Genomic DNA, 19,507 nt, shown 5'->3' on the forward strand with positions numbered 1-19,507 from the left:
TTCAGTCTTCTAAGGTTACTTTAAACAGATGTTATTTTGATTCCTGAACCTTGGAATGTGACCTGTTTTTGTGGTTTATTACAGCATTTTGTCTTTTCCTCCCAGTGTCTGAAATCTTACCATATCTGCCTTTTTTCTTTTCTATTCTATTTTCCACCTTCCTTTCTTCATTCTTCTACCTTGCTCTCAGTGGACTCTTTCAATCTAGAAACCACTGTCTTTCATCCTAGGAAAAACAATTTATTATTCTTTTATTCTTCTATGACATCTGTTCTTCTCACATTGGGATGTAATGAAACCCCATCAGACTTTTAAAATATATATAATTTGATATTTTGATTCTAAATATTTCTGGAAATGCAAAGTACTTTGAATAGCCAAAAACAATTTTGTGAAAGAATAACTAAGTTTGAGGCCTTAAACTACCAGATTTGAAGGTTTACTATAAAGCTCCCGAAATTAGGGCTTTGTGGAAGTATACTAAAGATAGACAAATAGATCAATGTAGTAGAATAAAAAGTCCAATAGACGAACACATTTAATCAATATATAGTCAATTGATTTTTGACCAGGGTGCCTGTAAAATTCAGGAGGAGAAAGGATAGACTTTTCTGGTGATAGAACAAACTAGAGAAAGATTTGGAAGAAAATAAATCTTGATTCTCCTTCACACCATGTGCAAAAATTAGCTTGAGATGGATCATAGCTAAAACACGCCTACGCTATAAAGGCAAAAACTCTGTAAAGCTTCTAACAGAAAACATTCAAATATATTTCTTATGTGGTATAGGCAAAGATTTCTTTGACAGGACAAAGAAATTTTCACTAAAAAAGGATAAAATGGGTTTTATCAAATTTAAAAGTTTCTGCTCCTCAAAAGTTTTTTAAGAAAATAAATGGGCAAGTCATGTACTGGGAGAAAACATCCACAGGATATATATTGGACAAAGGACTTTCGCACTATATGCGATGAACTACAACTCAAAGAAACCAGTTTAAAAACTGGTTTAAAGACTGAAATAGACACTTCACAAAGAAGGTATAGGAATGGATAAGAAGTACATGGAAAACATGTGTAACAACATCAATAGTCAGAGAAATGCAAACTAAAACAATAAGATGATACTACTATGCACCCACCAGGATGGCTAAAATTTAAAAGACCACACTGTATTTTGCCAAGTACCGAGTGTAACCATAAGACTCATATATTGTTGGGGAAGTAGAAAATGTTACAACCACTTTAGAAAACTCTTTGCTTATTTCTATTTTATTTTATTTTAAATTTGTTCAGGATATTATGGGGGCACAAACATTTTGGTTACATGTTATGACTTTGCCACACCCAAACCATGATTTGAAGCATACCTTTTCCCTCCACCATGCTCACCGCATCCATTAGTTGTGAGTTTACCCATCCCCAAACCCTCAATCCCTGAAGAATATTATTACCGTATGAGCACCATAGTGTCGATCAGTTAGTGCCAATTTGATGGTGAGTACATGTGGAACCTATTCTTCCATTCTTGTGATACCTCACTTGGGAGGATGGGTTCAAGTTCCATCCAGGAAAATATAAGAGGTGCTAGATCACCGTTGTTTTTTATAATTGAGTAATATTCCATTGTATACATATACTGAATTTTATTAATCCACTCATGGGGAATTGGGTTGTTTCCACTCCTTGCAGTAGTGAATTGTGCTGCCATAAACATTCAGGTGCAGGTGTCTTTATTATATCTTTTGTTCTTTTGGGTAGATGCCTAATAGTGCTATTGCTGGATCAAATGGTATTTCTATTTTTAGCCCTTTGAGGTATCTCCAAATGCTTTTCCACAGAGGTTGCACTAATTTGCAATCCCATCAGCAGTGTAAGAGTATTCCTGTCTTTCCACATCCTCATCAGCATTTGTTGTTTTGGGATTTTTTTTCCTCTTTTGTGATTTTAATTGAAGCATTACTATTCATTTTTTTTAACTCTAATCACCAAATTTTAATATCTAAGTCAATTTTGGGAGAAAGAAACACCATCAAGAACTTCCCTCCAGAATAAAACAATGAATGTTCATTCCTCCAAACATCCAAATTGAAGGTCTACCAAAACAAAAGAAGCCCACACAGAAATAAAAACAAAAATCACATTCTAGGGGGTCAGTACATTTAGCAGTCTTCGCTGTGCTGTCCAACTGTCCTTCAGCTGACTTTCAACAAAAATAACACCCTTGCTCATCAGAATATACATTTCCCATTTGCTTTTTTAAATTAAAAATAATAATTAAAGAAAACTTTAAGGAATTTACAATCAATTGCCTGACTCATTTTGATGTCATAAACAACATATGGAGGTCAGGAAGATTATTTGTGGCACACGTGATTGGGGATGTTCATCTTCAAGGCTTACCTTTCCTTCCACACAATGTATAATACCCACAATTCCAAGTATGAAGGGACACAAACGATCTCCTTCCAGAATTCCACAGGACAATACAGGCACCCGGGCTGTTCTTCATAGGAACGACAGGGCTTCTGTCAGATTGACACAGTTCCCCTGTATGAAATATTTCCCATCCTGTTTCAATACTTTCATTGAGAGGTCAAGAATCAGTCTGAGAAACTCCCATGTGGAATCTTCTTCCGGAGACGTGGAGATTGGAACAGCTGTCAAATCATTAATCACATAATCAAACTCTCTCCCTTCTTTGGCATACCTCTTCAGTACTGGAATATAGTCTTCTATTAGAACCTGATAGATGTCTCCTTTAAGATTGTCTAAGACATCACCGCACGTTTTTCGCATATATTTCTTACATCCATCAATCACCATTTGGTCAATTTCTACCATAGCGACCATCTTTGGTTTCAGTTTGACTATTTCACATAATATGCCCCCATCTCCATCTCCCAGAATCAGTACGTCTTTGTCAGTGTTATCTTCTTTGCCACTGTCCATGATGGCCTGAGTATACGCCAAGTCACTCTCTGCCAAATTAACATCCCCACTATGAGGGATGAGAATATTTCCAAATTGCTTCGAGTGTAGAATTTTAGTGTTCTGATAAGGTGAATCTTCATCATACACCACTTCATCTATGTCGTATTCAACCAGGCGTCCATCAGCGGTGGGCCAGTATCTGTCGGCCCCTCCTCGAACTATGGGTGGTAATCACTCCATCCACCCAGTACTGTCCTGGTTCAGTTCTTTCATTCTTTCTTCAACTTTGTTCAAGAGACTGTTAATTTCTTCCTTGCTCTGTGCATCTCTGTCGTACCTCTGAAGGTCCCGTAACACCCATCCATGTGGGTAAATTCTCAAATTGGCAAAGCTGCCAGTTTTGTTTGTGTAAGTTGCTAAATATTCATGGTCCTGCCAGGTATGCACCAACTCCGCCATCTCCTGCTCCTGGAAATTGGACTGGAGGCCTTTTAGAAGGTCTCACCATCAACTTTGGCGCCGAGCATGAAGTTAAGCGTGCTGTGCCGTGCTGCTGCCATAGTGAGGTGAGGCCCTGTGCCATGCCTGTGGGAGGCGACCATGGGAGACTGGGGGGTTGCGCCGAGTGTCAGGCTGTGGCCCATTTTGGGATTTTTGATAAAGACCAATCTTACTGGGGTTAGGTGATATCTCATTGTGGTTTTGATTTGCATTTCTCTAATGATCAGAGATGTTGAGCATTATTCTGTCTTTGGAAAAGTTTTAGTTCATGTCCTTTGCCCATTTATTGATGGAGTTGTTTAATTTTTTCTTGTTGATTTTTTTTTTTTTTAAGTTCTAGATAGATTCTTGTTATCAGCCCTTTATCGGATGTGTAGAGAACAAACATTTTCTCCCATTCTGTAGGCTGTCTATTTGCTCTAATGATAGTTGTCTTGGCTGTGCAGAAGTTTTTTAATGTGATCAGGTCCCATTTATTTGTTTGTGTTGCTGCTGTGATTGCTTTGGGGGCCTTCTTCAAAAATTCTTTGCCTCGGCCGATGTCTGAAAGAGTCTTCCCTACATCTTCTTCCAGGACTATTAGGGTTTCATGCCTTATGTTTAAGTCTGTTATCCATCCTGAAGTGATTTTTATAAGAGGTGAGAGGATGGGGATCCAGTTTCAATCTTCTGCATGTAGCTATCCAGTTTTCCTAGCACCATTTATTGGAAAGAGATTCTTTTCCGCCTTGTATGTTTTTGTCTGCTTTGTCAAAGATTAGATGACAATCTGTGGATGGTTGCTTATTTCTTATAAAATTAAATGTACACTTACCCTGTAACCCAGCAATTCTAGTTTTTTATTATTTACCCAAGATGAACACATCTTCAGAAAGACTTGTATGTCATCATTCATAGAAATTTTACCATGATAGCCCCCAAACTAGAAAGAACCTGAGTTCAGCAATGGGAGAATGGATAAATAAAATATGGTATATTATTCCATAAAATACTCTTCAACAATAAAATGGACAAAATACTGATAATCTGCAGCCATATTGATGAATCTCTAAAGATGCTGAGCAGAAGAATCCACACACAAATGAGAACATACCAATTGTATCTAGATAAAGTTCTATTAATAGACTAGGTAAAACTGATACATGGTATTTGAAATCAGAACAGTGCTTGCCTGGGGGGAAGATTGACAAGAATGGTACCAGGGAACTTTCTAGGGTAATGGGATGTTTTATATGTTGTGGAAATAGAAGAGTGTTCTTGTCAAAACTCATTGAAATATATGATTTTGATTTTTGTGTTTCACTGTATATAAATGATATACCCTTAGTTTTAAAAACCAGCCAGAACCATAACAATAAAAATTATATAGATAGCTTTTTTTACTTTCACTGAACAGAATTTGTTGCTTTTTTGTCATTGTTCTCAAAGCCCCTATGTGTTTCAATAATTTTGATGCTTGATATTGAATTGAATGTATTGAATTTAGCTTTTCTGCCTGTAGAACAATATTTTGACAAATTTTATTTCTGCCCATTTGGTTTCCCTTGTCATGATATTGAAAGAAACCTACAGTGAAATTTTTAAGAAGTTGATCAGGTATCTATTGATGATGATCTAGAGCATCTGTTGTATCACATCAAGAATACTGTAACCTTAAGTAGTTGGATTTCCCTGGAAAACGTGTGGGGACATGTTGTCTTTATTGTACTTTAAAACGAACATTGACTATTGTTTCTTTTTTAGTACAGAAAAGTATAAAAAAGAAAACCAAAATGGCCCATAATCTTACCATCCAGATAGTTCATGTTACTCTTTAAAAAATGAGTAGTATATGCTTCTGATAAGAGAATTCAATTGGTGCAGAAAGTTATAAAACAAAAAATAAGCTACATGCCCTTAATATTTCTCTTCAAAGACAACTCTATTAAGTATAATATGTCTTTACAGAAAAACTTAAGATATATTAGAATATGTAATAATTTATATAAATCCTTAAAGACTATTTATACAAAAAGCACTTTTATTATATGCTGCTTTTATAGCTTGATTTTTTTTTCACTTAGTACATCTCAAAGATATTTCTGAATTAACACATACCGTATTCTTTCTCAATTAGTTAAATAGTATTCATTATATTGTTTAGGTGAATTATATATTTAACCTAGTTCCTTACTGATAGCTATTTGGATTATTTTCATTTTTTAATTAAAAACAATGTCCTAAGGAAGAACTTTGTGCTGGTCAAGTGTATTTTTTTAAATTAAAATAATGTTTACTTCTCTGTAGATTGGGAGTTTTCAGCCCTTCTGTTTTAGGAGAGGTTGGAGGTAGCTATGTCTTCTCAACCTTGGCACTATAGACATTTTAGGTTGGAACATTCTTCACTGTGTGTGATGGGATATTTACCAGCATCCCTGGACTCTACTCATTAGATGTCAGTAGCACTGCCCCCATTTGTAACAGCTAAAATGTCTTCAGATTATTGTCAAATGGCCCCTGGGGTGCGGAATTGTTCCTGGTTAGGACCACTGATGCAGAGTATTGCAGGTTCTCACAGATGGCTACTATTACCTCTTTCCTGATTGAGAAGCTGCAGAAGTCAGATATAAGATGTATTCCTCCTCACCATGGGGTTTGAATGGAAGCCAAAAAAGGGGAGTTTGGGAAATAGCTATAGAGTCCAGGGAGAACATCAAAGCTTTGGGAGCAACTTGATAGCTATCAGAAACCAAAGCATCCTAGAATGTATTCCATCATACATTCAGCAAATGTTTGGGTATGAGTATTTCATGTTGAAAAAAATAGATGTGATTGCTACTTCTTCTAGCTTAAGGTTTAAAGGTAGACATATACATACATATATATATATTTATATATATATATATTATAAAAAGTGGACATGCTATTGAAGGAAAAGAACTGGATGCTATGAGAAAATGAAAGAGGGGCCTAATTTAGAAATGTGGATGATAAAGAGGTAGTCCATGAAGGCTTCTAAAATCTGCGTGGATTTTACTAGATTCGGGGAAGGGATTGATAAGAGTGCTCAAGGGGAAGGAATAACATGTATTTGAAATTGTCACGGTGGTAAAGATTCAGCTTGTCATGGAATGAAAAGAGCACCAGTTTGAATGGAGAATGATTGAATGAGGAAGGAAAAGTGGATTTAAAATAAGGTGGAGAGTGTCAGATATAGAGAGACGCCTTGTAAGTGAAGAGCTGGATGATATTCAGAATGCAGACACTGTGGAAGGGTTATAAGCATGTGGGTGATAGGATGTGATTTATATTCTACAATGATTATTCTGGCTGCTGTGTGGAGTATGTATTGGAAGGAGGAAAAATGGAATTAGAGAGATCTAGCAAGGCTATGATAGTTTATCTGAAACATAATGGGTAATAATGATATTAGATTGATCACAGTGAAGGTAGAGAGAAATGGACAGATTAAAGAGATTTTGGAGGTAGAATTAACAAATATTGGTAATAATTTAAGTGTGCATGGTGAAAGAGGGAATATGTTCATAGCAACTTGTAGAATTCTGGCTTGAATGAATAGTTACCATTACTGAAATGGGGATCACTGGTTATGGAACATCTGTGGATGGGGGAATAAAAGAGTAAGAGTTCAGTTTTAGATGTGGTAAGTTTGGGATGCCTGTGAAATATCCTAGTAGAGATATCAAAAACATACATATACATGTGTAGGTAAATATCACATACTCTGGTGTTGAAAATACCGTGTTTTCCTGAAAATAAGACCTACCCATAAAGTAAGCCCTAGCAGGATTTCTAAGCATTTGCACAATACAAGCCCTACCCCGAAAATAAGACCTAGTGATGGGCATGGCTACGCAGCATATCTGTACAACCCATGCATTTCATTGCGGAGTGATAAAGACGACAAGCAGCTCTTCTCATCTGCCCCATCGTGACAGCTACTATCCCAGAGGTGACCAGAAAGGTGTGGGCAGCCCCACCAACAAGGTCGGCTCCCCCTTTCAGGTCCTGGCCATCCTGTGCATGCTGCAAGCTGAGGCTTTAAGGAGAAAATAACACATCCCCTGAAAATAAGCCCTAGGGTATCTTCTTGAGGAAAAATATACATAAGACCCTGTCTTATTTTCAGGGAAACACGGTATGAGTCTGCTGCCAGAGAAGAGGTTGCAGATTGGGGGTAAAAAGTTGAGAGTTGCTGGCATGTAGATGAGAAGGTTCCCTAGGAAGAGAGTGAGAGTGTATTTTGATGAGAAAATTGGGTTGAGGGCTGAGCCCTGAGGAAATCTAACATTTAAAGTTGGATAGAAGAGGAGGGACAGGCAAGAGTAAGAAAGATGCTTGAGTGGTAGGAGGCAGACCAGGAAATAGTGTGTGATGTTATAGAAATCTAGCATTGTTCCAAAGTGCAGGTGGGATGAGATTATGGTCAGCTGTGTCTAATGTTCTTGAGAGTACTGGTAAGGCCTCTTTGTTGGTAACCTGAGATTAACTTTTAACTACTGTGATTCTTACATACGTAATGGGAAGAGTTTAGCCACCAGTGAGATTGGGGCCCAAACAAGGAAAGGATCTTAAGAAAACATGTAGCTTATTAGTTTAGGGCAGCTTTCCTAACCTTTTCTTTAAGAAGCACAGCCCATAAAAATGTTCTAATGGTAAGCTTTGAGTATAGATGACACAGGATCAGCTCTTACAGAATATGCAATCTATAGCAGCAAGATGCAAACATGAAATGAATGTTTGTCTTGTCCTCTTTAATATTACTCAAATAAGCACTGTTTCAAAATACTGCAGATTTATCTACTTTCCCTTCTGTTCATGGAATATGAGTATCAGAATTTGAAAAGTTCTATTTGGAATGTTTGAGTTCTTCTACACATTTCTTTTTTTGGTTTTCCTTTTGCCTCGTCTTAGATCTAAGCACAGATACTCATTTTGTTAGTAGTGCCAGGAAGCAGGCAGTTTCCATGGTAACTGACAGACTGAGTTTACCGTGGAAATTTCCGGAATTAACAGAGCTGCATTGCAGAAGGATGTATAAAACAGTATTCATCTAGAGGTCCTAACAGTATGGACACAGAAGAGCAGTTGCAGTGGTGTACAGGGTATGTGTTAATATTTATTTTCCTGTCTAAGGAAGATTAGTAGCTGTCTATATATGCTGGGGAAAGAGTAAAACAGTTTGAGGCATTTTAGTATATGCTGACTTGACAGAATCAAGGTTGCTTAGGGAAAAAGAAGGAAGAAATTATTTAGGAAGGAAGATGTGTTTGATAGCATTAGGAGGAAATCAAGATGACACAAAAACATATTTATTTATCAAAGGAAAATTAGTAGGTGTTGAAAAGTTTGAGAAATCAAGTTCTCATGTCCAGGAAGAAGAAATCTGTTAAGGTAATTAGCTATTACTTGCTGAAAGATATGCAAATATGAGAGATGCCCAAGGTGTTAAATAAGGAAGTTTGTTGCCATCTTTAGTATACTTATCTAAGTGATTAAAGAACCCTGGAAGGGTTATCAAGACTCCTAATCCCACTCCCTGTTGATTTGTGGGGGATTTTTAAGAAAAGGTCTGAAATATATTTTGAGGTTAAATTCTGGAAATAAAACTGTAGAGCTTAGGTAGATAATTGGAGTTTCTTACATAGCATAATTAAAAATTTCAAAGAGAAAAAGGATATAGAAAATAAATATAATTTAGATCATTTAAATGATAGATATGATTTAGATGACTATCATTTGGGTATCATTTATATCATGTACTCAGCAAACTACAGTTCATGAGGTAAATCTGGCCTGTTTGCTTATTTTTGTAAGTAAAGTTTTATTGGAGCATAGCCACACCCATCTGGTTGCATAATTATAACAGAGACCTAATGCCTACAAAGTCTAAAATGTTTACTGTCTGGTTCTTTACAGAAAAAGTTTGTGACTTGTGGTCTGGATAGGCTACTGGATTCTTAGGGCTGCTGTAGCATTACCACAAACTTGGTGGCTTAAAACAACAGAAATTTATTCTCTCACAGTTCTGGAGGCCGGAAATTTGAGATCAAGGTGTTGCCATGGCCATGCTTCCCCTGAAAATTCTAGAGGAGGATCCTTCCTTCCCTCTTCCAGGTTCTAGTGCTGGTGTTCCTTGTGTTATGGTAGCATAACTGTGATCTCTGCCTCCATTTTCACTTAGCCTTCCCTGTGTCTTTCTGTGTGTCTCCATTTTCTCCTTTTCTGTCTCGTTATCATTGTATTTAGGGCCACCATAATCGAGGATGATCTCTTTTCAAAATCTTTAATTACATCTGTCAGAAAATAAGGTCACATTTGAGGTTCTGGATGGGCATATCTTTTTTTGAGGGAGAGGGCTATACAGTTCCACCCGCTACAGATGGTGTTGAGAACTGGGTTTTGGCTTCTTAAAGCCACATTCTGTGTTAAGGATAGCCAGTTCCTGTTGTTTCCTTTGGAGACCTATGAAGGATATACTCTACAGGAGACTTGCTGACCTACTGGAGAAGATGTTAAACTCACTTTTCCAGGACAGGGTGATATTAGCATAGTTAAAGCCATAGAAGACAGCTTCTATAATGCAAACATAAGTGATAGAGATTGAGATAGTACTAGAATATTCACAGGAAACTGATAAAGACCAGTGTGTTTTGCTTCATGTTATTCTCTTCCTGACTCTTCTGTCTTTCTCTCCTCAATTTCCACCCCCTAAAACACAACAAAGTGAATTTAGTATTTTAAAGAAAATTAGTTAACACTAAAATAAAAATCAGTTTTGAGGCATGAGACCCATGATTAGGTTATGGTGGCATTGGGAAATATATGTATGATTCAAAAGAAGTAGACTTACTAAATGAGTAGAGGAGTGGCAGTGTAGAATGTACATACTAGTGTGTAGACCAGTGAGCCTAAGAATTGACTTTTGTTGGAGAATCTTTGTATCATGGGAGCATACAAACTGTTGGCCTAGGCAGGAGGGAAGGTTTGTGATGTTTGCTTTTATGTTGGTACATTTGTAAGCCATAATCATGATGGTAGATATCTATCTTTGCATTTCCTATAAGTCTCATTTAGCATATTTGAGTATATTCTGAAATGTGTAAAAAGTAATACATGCGGATGGTGAAGAATCAAATATTAATAGCAGGCAAGGGATTCCAATGTGGATGCTAGAGCTGCAGAGAAAACCCTACTTATTCTTTAATTTGAGAGAACCTAGCCTAAGGCCTACATCCTTGCTATGTACTTTAAAATGAAATCTCTGATATAAAATTTATGGAGGTGATCATCAGAAGAATTAAGCAAAAGTGGTTAGAAGTTGATCCAAATTAGGGTTCACTAAGAATAAGCAGTACCAAACTAGCCTAATACACTTTTTTGAAAGTGTTCCTGGGACTATTGTCAGGAGCTTGCCATGGGCTAGGTAGGTGTGTCTTGCTTTCAACATACATGGGGACAGAGGAGGATCACAAAGCCCAATCAAAGATTTTCAGAAAGTTTCTTAGAAGGACAAGAATGAATGAAGTCTGTGTTTCCTTTCCAATCAGATTCTGTTATATTCTATGCCTATGTATATTTTGAACATTAAATTGAGACATTAGGAAACTATGGGAATGAATGTTTTCTTCTTTTATTCCTTTAGCAGTATATTTAGTACATAATGTTGAATTGTATGTTTAAGCCTAAATAGCTTCACAGAAAGATTCAAATTCCCTTGAATCCAACTACAATTAGACTTTATCTTTTGATTTTTCTGTTGCTCTTATGAATATATAACAATATTGTAAGGAAATAGGGTGAAATCAGGTTTCATAGCATAGACTGGGATTGAATTAACCTGGTTGATCATAGTGAATATGTATAAGCTAAAATTTAAGTAGTATAAGGTGTTCAGAAATACTCTAGATTTCAAATCTATGTGTGTGATATAAAATACATGTGTTCCTAAATGTCTGTAAAATTAATTTTTGTGAAGTCCTTTTTCTCATTGACTTGTTTGGATAAATGTCCCCAAAATAATAAAAGTAAGCTTGAGAATGTTTTATTTTTATGTGTTCAAAAGATAACTCACGCAGTAGTATTAAAAATCATCTACACATTATGAATGAAAAGTAGTTAAGACTATTGATTTGTAATTTGCTTCAGGAACAAAGTTCTGACTTTGTAAAAGCAATTTCAGGTTTGTAGTACAAAATGATGTATGAGTAGCAGCGTTCTGCTAAAATATGTGTTAAGAAACACTGAAAAATAAAGATCTCTACTAATAATAATGCAGCCAGAATAAAGAAAATTTTTAGCCAGGGTTTCTCTCATAGCAGAGACTTCTTTGGGAAAGGTGGCCTACCCTGAACCACTAGGGTCAAAGACAGGGCATTTTCATCCCCTTTCATGCTCTCTCCTCCTGCTGTCCACACTGGTAACTACTAGAAAATAACTGAGGATGGAGGGATGAGGGAGAAGAAATGGATGCCCGATGCATTGAATCTGGGAAGCATGGCCATTATGAGTAAGTGTAGGAAGGAGTGTAATAACAGTATAATACTATTCAGTGTAGATTTAGAATAGTATTTTTGTATTTGCTAAAATACAAAATTTGTTAGTTCAGAGTATAGTATTAGAGACCAAGGAAATTGGAGATAGGAGAATTTCCCATTGGAGCTCTAATTGGTAACACTGAGCCCTATATATTTCAAATCTGTCTTTGGACCGTAGACATGTGATAGGCAAATCCTTTTCACACAAGTAGAATGGGGCCCAAGGGCAATCTTCTGTCTTTTTCTCAGCATTTATTGAGGTGTAATTGACATATAGTAAACTATGCACATATTTAAAGTGTACAATGTGCTAAGTTTTGATGTATGTATACGCCTGTGATGCCATCACTCCCAAAATTTCTTCCTGCTTTGTTATGGTTTCTATTTTGATTTGTTCCTTTTTTATGTCTTCCATGTCTTTATTTAACATATTTTATCCATCCTTGAGTTTCTTGAACATATGGAATGCAGTAATACACTATGTTGTTGTCCTTATTTACTATTTCTAGCATCTCTGTTATTTCCAGGTCAGTTTCAATTCATTGATTTTTATCTTAATTGTGGGTCATGTTTTCCTGCTTCTTTGCATACTTTGGTGATTTTGGATTATGGATTATGTGCCAGATGTTATTTATTGACTGCTGGATTTTTTTTATTTTTATAAATATTTTTGCTTTTCTTTTTTTTTTTTTTTTTTTTTTTTTTGAGACAGAGTCTCGCTTGTTGCCCAGGCTAGAGTGAGTGCCGTGGCGTCAGCCTAGCTCACAGCAACCTCAAACTCCTGGGCTCAAGCAATCCTTCTGCTCAGCCTCCTGAGTAGCTGGGACTACAGGCATGCACCACCATGCCCGGCTAATTTTATATATATATATATTAGTTGGCCAATTAATTTCTTTCTATTTATAGTAGAGACGGGGTCTTGCTCTTGCTCAGGCTGGTTTGGAACTCCTGACCTCAAGCAATCCGCCCGCCTCGGCCTCCCAGAGTGCTAGAATTACAGGCTTGAGCCACCGTGCCCGGCCTATTTTTTGCATTTTATTCTTTGGTTAAATTACTTGGAGATAGCTTGATCCTTTCAGGTCTTTCTTTTTGGCTTTGACAGATGAGACTAATTTTACCTCACTAGTGAAGTAAAATCCTTCTGAATACCCTATTGGATTCCAGTTAGGAAATTTTCCACTCTAGTGGGTAGGATCGGGATCTGCCTTGTATGATAGCCTGGGTATTGTTCCCTCTTATCCTTTTGGGTGGTTCCTTCCTCAGGCTTGTGTAGATTTCTCACAGTCATGCACTGATCAAGGAGGGCTCTCTGCATATATATGGGGTTCTCATGTAGCTTTCTCTCATCCAGTACTCTGCCTTGTGAGCTTTACCTCCCCAGACTAGATCCATGTCATCAACACAAGGATACTGCCAGGATCTGCCAACTCTTCATGGAGTAAGCTGGGGTCAAGTATAGGACTCACCTTGTGTATTTCCTGTTTCTCAGGGCCTGCTCTGCTTTGTTGCCTGATCATCCAGTGTCTTCAAGATTGTGTCATATATTGTGTCTGTCTCTTCATTTGTTTCAAATGTGAGGGTGATACTCCATAGTGGGCCAAGTGGAGGTGCCGCACTGATACACACTGTGAGATGGGAACAGGAGTCATAGAACTAGGGAACAGCATCTCGATGACTTTGAGGAAGAGCACCTCTTATGAAGGATCCAAAGTAGGTTTTTTTTTTTTTTTACATTAATGACTGATATTCTTAATAGAATGGAAGAAATCATGGCATTTATAAAAAGGGGTTAGAAAGTCTCATCAATTGAGATGTTCATATGTATAGACAGCAGGATTACTGAAAAGGGTGACAGATGAGGAAAAGACATTACTAGGAACCTGAAAAGGCAGTGGTAGAATGAAATCCATATTGCCTGCAATCATGAACATAAATACTTCATGACATTGAAAGAAAAGAATGTGAAGGGAATTACTGATTTGAAAGCATACAAATTATTGAATTTTTTACATATATACATTCATAAAGTGGGTGGGGAGGTAAACAGCAAACTGGGAAAATATTTGCAATGCTAGACAATGGTTGATGGTGTTAATAGATAAAGAACTTGTTAGTCAAAGCATCTACAACAGGCTGGGCGCGGTGGCTCACGCCTGTCATCCTAGCACTCTGGGAGGCCGAGGCAGGAGGATTGCTCAAGGTCAGGAGTTTGAAACCAGCCTGAGCAAGAGCGAGACCCCGTCTCTACTATAAATAGAAAGAAATTAATTGGCCAACTAATATATATATATATATATATAATTAGCCAGGCATGGTGGCACATGCCTGTAGTCCCAACTACTGGGGAGGCTGAGGCAGGAGGATCGCTTGAGCTCAGGAGTTTGAGGTTGCTGTGAGCTAGGCTGACGCCATGGCACTCACTCTAGCCTGGGCAATCAAGCGAGACTCTGTCTCAAAAAAAAAGCATGTACAACAAAACAAGCACCTGGACCAGGAGGGCTCAGGGGTGCTATCTCAGGCAGTTCGTAATAATAAAAGAAATACTTGTTCACCAAATAGCGTAAGAATATTCTACTCTAAGAGTAATGAAACAAAACGCAATTGAAAAGAGTGATCTAACCTTTATCACCTTTCAAATTGGCATGAGGAAAAAGGATGCTGTTGACTAGATATAGTGGGTACTCTGCTGGTGCTGCTAAATCAGTGCAGACTTGCTATGCAGCCATTATAGTAATGATGTGGATTATTTAGTGATTACTACATTAAAACATATTAAATGAAATCTATAAAGCAGTAGGTGCACCATTTTTATAACCTATTCAAATGGTATAGGAAAATACAAAGAATATATACTAAATTGTTAATAGTGGTTTTTTTCTGGCTTATGATTCGTTTCCTTTTTATTTATCTTCTACCTGTGTAGCTTTAGGAGGGATTTGAGATTGGGTAATCTAGTTGGAAAAAGAGATTCAGGCACTTCTGCTTCATTTGCATAGTTACACACTGTATTTAGTAGAGGGTGTGAGTGGAGGTCGAGGGTGTGACTAGAGCTGTCCAAAGTAACTTCCTTGGCTGTGCAACTGCATCTCTCTAAAAAACAAGGCTGTCTGCCGATGTGCAAAGCCCCTGGCAGCTTTATTAGACACATTGGATAGAAACACATCTTTTCTCAGTGCCCAGTCTGATTACTGTTTTGGAACATTATGTCGTAGTTTCTTTAGTTTTTTGGAATCTGTGTGTTTTCAGAAACTTATAGATTAGGTCAATAAAGGGTGACAACTAAAATACCAGTAACATTGATTCAGTATTAAATAGTAAATGGACACATTGGTCATTTCTATAAGAGGATAAATTAATTAAAGAAAGTAACCAGAAGGGACTTCAGTGTAAATATGTAGGCTCATAAATGACAGTTTTCAGATTTTCATGTGATAAGATATGTCCCTGGCGTGGTTGCTCACGCTTGTAATCCTAGCATTTTGGGAGGCCAAGGTGGGAGGATTGCTTGAGGCCAGGAGTTCAAGACCAGCCTGAGCAAGAGCGAGACCCCTATCTCTGCAAAAAATAGAAAAATTAACTGGGCATGGTGGCATGCACCTGTAGTCCCAGCTACTTAGAAGGCTGAGGCAGGAGCATCACTTTAGCCCAGGAGTTTAAGGTTGCAGTGAGCTATGATGACACCACTGCACTATAGCCTGGACAACAGAGTGAGACCCTATGTCAAAAACAAGAACAAAAAAAATATGTAATTTCTGTACATTGAATGAGGCTTGTATTATATGGATTCAAACCCTGTATTGAATATTCTACCTATAATGTTCTGTGTTCTGCAAAAGTTACGTTTACAAACATATGTACTTCATTTCTGTTGAATGCCCAAAGCATCTGTATCAGTTTTTCTTAGAGAGTTTTCTGTAGAATATGGAAATGCTGAGTCTCTGGGAACCAAGAATTATTAGATATGGTATAGTAGGGTTCTAAGAAGACAGGGGCACCAGAGTTAAGGATTCTATTCAAGAAAGTACTTTTGGCCTGTTGTCTGGAACTGGCCTGTGGATTTTAAGACATTTAGCATCATTGGCCTCCAGCCACTGAATGCTAATTGCACTCCCCAGTGATTGTAATGACAAAACTGCTGCCCAGTCTTATCCCCCAACTTCAGCTGCTGGGATGGGGGCACTACCTCCTTTCCAAATCACTGTGAAATAAAATAGTGCTGGGGCCTGTATTATTTGAAAGTAAGTTTGTTTGCTTATAAATAACTACTAGGACAAGAAAAAATAATGGCTTCAACCAGATAGTTTATCTCCCTTTTCTGTGTATTAGTCTTGAGATAGGCAGGTTAATGTTAGTAGTGGCTTCATTGTCATCAGAGTCTACAGTGCTTTTTATTTTCTGCTCCATCATTCTCAGGATATTGTTTCCATTCTGAAGGGCATTGAGGATGTATAGTCATTACCTGGAGTTATAGTCATTACCTACATTCCAGACAAGAAGGAAAATGAGGGGGAAAAAAAAATGGACCTTCTTTCCAGCTGAGTCAGCTTCTTTTAAGTGCTGTGTTCATATTTGCCAACTCTAACTGCAAGGAATGTTGGCATCTTAGCTCAAGTTGCCATAAAAAGTTACCACATACTGTGTATCTTAAACAACAGAAATTTATTTCTCGTAGTTCTGGAGGCTGGGAAATCCACGATCAAGGTGTGGTCCAGGCAGATTTCAGTCTGAAGCCTCTTTCCTTGGCTTGCAGGCAGCCACCATCTCACTGTCTCATAGGACCTCTTCATGTGCTGGGAAGAGAGTGAGCTCTCTGGTGTCTCTTACAAGGACACTAATCCCATTGAATTAAGGACCCACCCTTCATTACATTCATTTAACTTTAATTATCTCTTTATATGCGCTATCTTCAATACAGTCACACTGGGGGTAGGACTTTAACATAGAATTTTGAGATGTTCATAGCACTTGGGAAGTATAGCCTTTTAGCTGCGTGCATTGCACCTCCAAATAAAGGAGTATCTCATTGGGAAGTATGAAGAGGAGAAAGGATATTGGGTGGCAGCTGGTAGTTAATGCCACAGGGGTTCTTGCCAAGGTTTCCCAGGTTGGTAATTAGGAGCTTGGAGGCAGAATCCTATGGAGTGTTCATAAAGCATGTAAGGGTGGCTGGTTGAAAATTATGCTTAGACAATTATAAAGGGAAAGATGAGGGCTATTCAGGAATTATGTTCTCAAAGTCTATCCCAAGGAGCAGTCAGGGAACTTTTTTCTAAAGAGTATAACTATAGGTAATAAACACTTAACAAATAAGGGCAACTTTACATCTTTACTGGTTTTTACTTTTCACCTATCTTCTCAGTGCATGTGTTTTCTGTTGTTCACATTCTTTCCCAGACCTCTCTTGTAGTTTAGGACAGAAATGTTTGCCTAAAGTTCAATGGTAAGGTTCAAGTCAGGCTTCCAGATTTATTCAGTCCAGTGCTGTATTTATACAATCCTCCTTTGAAGCCATCACGGTTGGACTACCTGTTAAAACAATAGCTGTGAAATTGACTCAGTTTTACTGGAAAAATTGCCAGCCCAGTATTAATGATGATTGTATGAACATGCCCTTGTGTTGTCATAACCATGGCAAGTTTTTCCATGGTTTCTATAACTCTTTTTCTGTCTAAATGAAGAACATAGAACTCTAGGTAGTAATCACATTGTCCTGTTCACTTTTTTCTTTTAACAGCTCTACTGAGGTATAATTCACATACTCTGCATTTCACACATTAAAAGTGTACAGTTCAGTCACTTTTAGTATATTCACAGAGTTGTGTTATCTGACAGCCATATTCAATATTTGGACATTTTCATTAACTTAAAAAGATATCCCACATCTATTAGTTTTCAACCGGTTCACTTTCAAAAAGCAGAAAAGGACTTTATCCCGAAACCATACAAGAGACTACAGTCAGCTAAACTATTAGCAGAGATATTCTATAATACTAAAATTTGATCTTCAAAGTAATAGAGATAATATTGTAACTTTTTATTTTGTGATTTTATATAGTAACATCATTTGTATTCTCAAGAAGACTCATAAGAAGTGTTATATAATGTAATCATGAGGGTGATATTGCATCACCCTTACCATATTCTGTTGGTTACAAACAAGTCGTAGGTCCTACCCACACTCAAAGAGAGGAGCTTACACAAAAGGGTTAGTCCCAGGAAGGTGGGGATCTTAGCGACTTCTTGGAGCCTCCTGTCTGCCACAGCCCTTAAACTAGTGAATACTTTTTAAATGTTGCTTCCAGTTTACAAGTAATTTTAATCAAGTTTTCCCAGCTACCCTCAGCCATAGGCTGGTGCTGTCTGTTTTACTAGTGATTAAACTGAGCCATTGAGACAGTATTTACTTGCCAGTGATCAGAGAGCAATAATAATTATACTTGGAACTTCTTTATGTTAGAATGTTTCCTGGCTTAATCTACTTCATGAAAAAGATTACTGAGAAAATTTCTCTATTTTTGCTTAGACCTGATTTCCATCTTACAAGGTCAATTCTAGCTTTACTTATACCTAAATGGTCACTTATGCCACTGATTTCTGGGGTTCTTGTGCCTCTGAATGCTAGAATACCAAATAATATGAGTGAAAGGATTTTGAACTGGAAAGCACTGGTGTGAATGAAAGCTGATATTATGAGTTATTATGATTTGGGAACCTGTTATTTGGAATGCTGATTTACTAAGTTATCTAGACAGAGTGTATTAATCTTTGAACGGTAACCTTTAATCTTGTTTGTTATTAATATATATGATTATTCTGGGGGAAAGATTTTAAAATTCTAAGTATTTTGAGAACCTTAAAAGTAGCTACAGAGAGCAATTTTACTAAATGGAGAAAACATTCCTAGATTTTGGAAGAAGAAAAATAAATGACCAAGCATGCAAACTTTCATTGTTGGTATCATGAGATCAGAGTTTAAACGAGATTCTGATCATTTAGTATGAAATTGGAAAATGTAGTTGATATTCAGTGGAATCTTTATGTATGTTGCACTCTCCAGGTTGATAAAGTTTCGTTCCTACACATCGGGGTTTGTGTGTGAGTGAGGAAGAGAGTGAAAGAGAAACTGATTTTACATTTTTCATTGGATTTACTTTTTTACAAAACATGGTTAGAAGTTCATACTTTGATCTCCAGGTTGGAATTTTGGAGGTGATTTTTTATTTAATGGAAATATGTAATGAGTGAGCTCTTTTGTTCACTAGTCACTCATTTTTCACACCCCCACCCCTATCTATTGAGCAAGGGCTGAAAGTTTCAGTTTGAATAGCACCTGGCTATTCCCCTCAGAGTCAGCTATCTATTCATTTAACTCTTCCCCAACCTCAGCATGATATTAACAAGAACAGGACCGTATTCTAAGGCATTAGTTCCCAGGCATTACTGGAATCACCTGGGGATCTTTAAAAATACTATTTTCTGACTCCTATCTCCAGATATTCTGATTTAATTGCTATGGGATGATACATGAGCATTGGGA

General features: G+C 37.3%; 1 protein-coding gene and 1 pseudogene across 2 annotated transcripts in view; one reads left to right on the forward strand and one right to left on the reverse strand.

The window, feature by feature from the left end:
- MAP2K4 (mitogen-activated protein kinase kinase 4) overlaps positions 1-19,507 on the forward strand; it is a 132,221-nt gene that overhangs the window by 42,307 nt on the left and 70,407 nt on the right. The window lies entirely within an intron of this gene.
- On the reverse strand, positions 2,398-3,492 carry LOC105878225 (spermine synthase pseudogene; annotated as a pseudogene).

Source organism: Microcebus murinus, chromosome 18 (genome assembly GCF_040939455.1).
Source record: "Microcebus murinus isolate Inina chromosome 18, M.murinus_Inina_mat1.0, whole genome shotgun sequence".
In the NCBI taxonomy this organism is placed as follows: Eukaryota; Metazoa; Chordata; class Mammalia; order Primates; family Cheirogaleidae; genus Microcebus; species Microcebus murinus.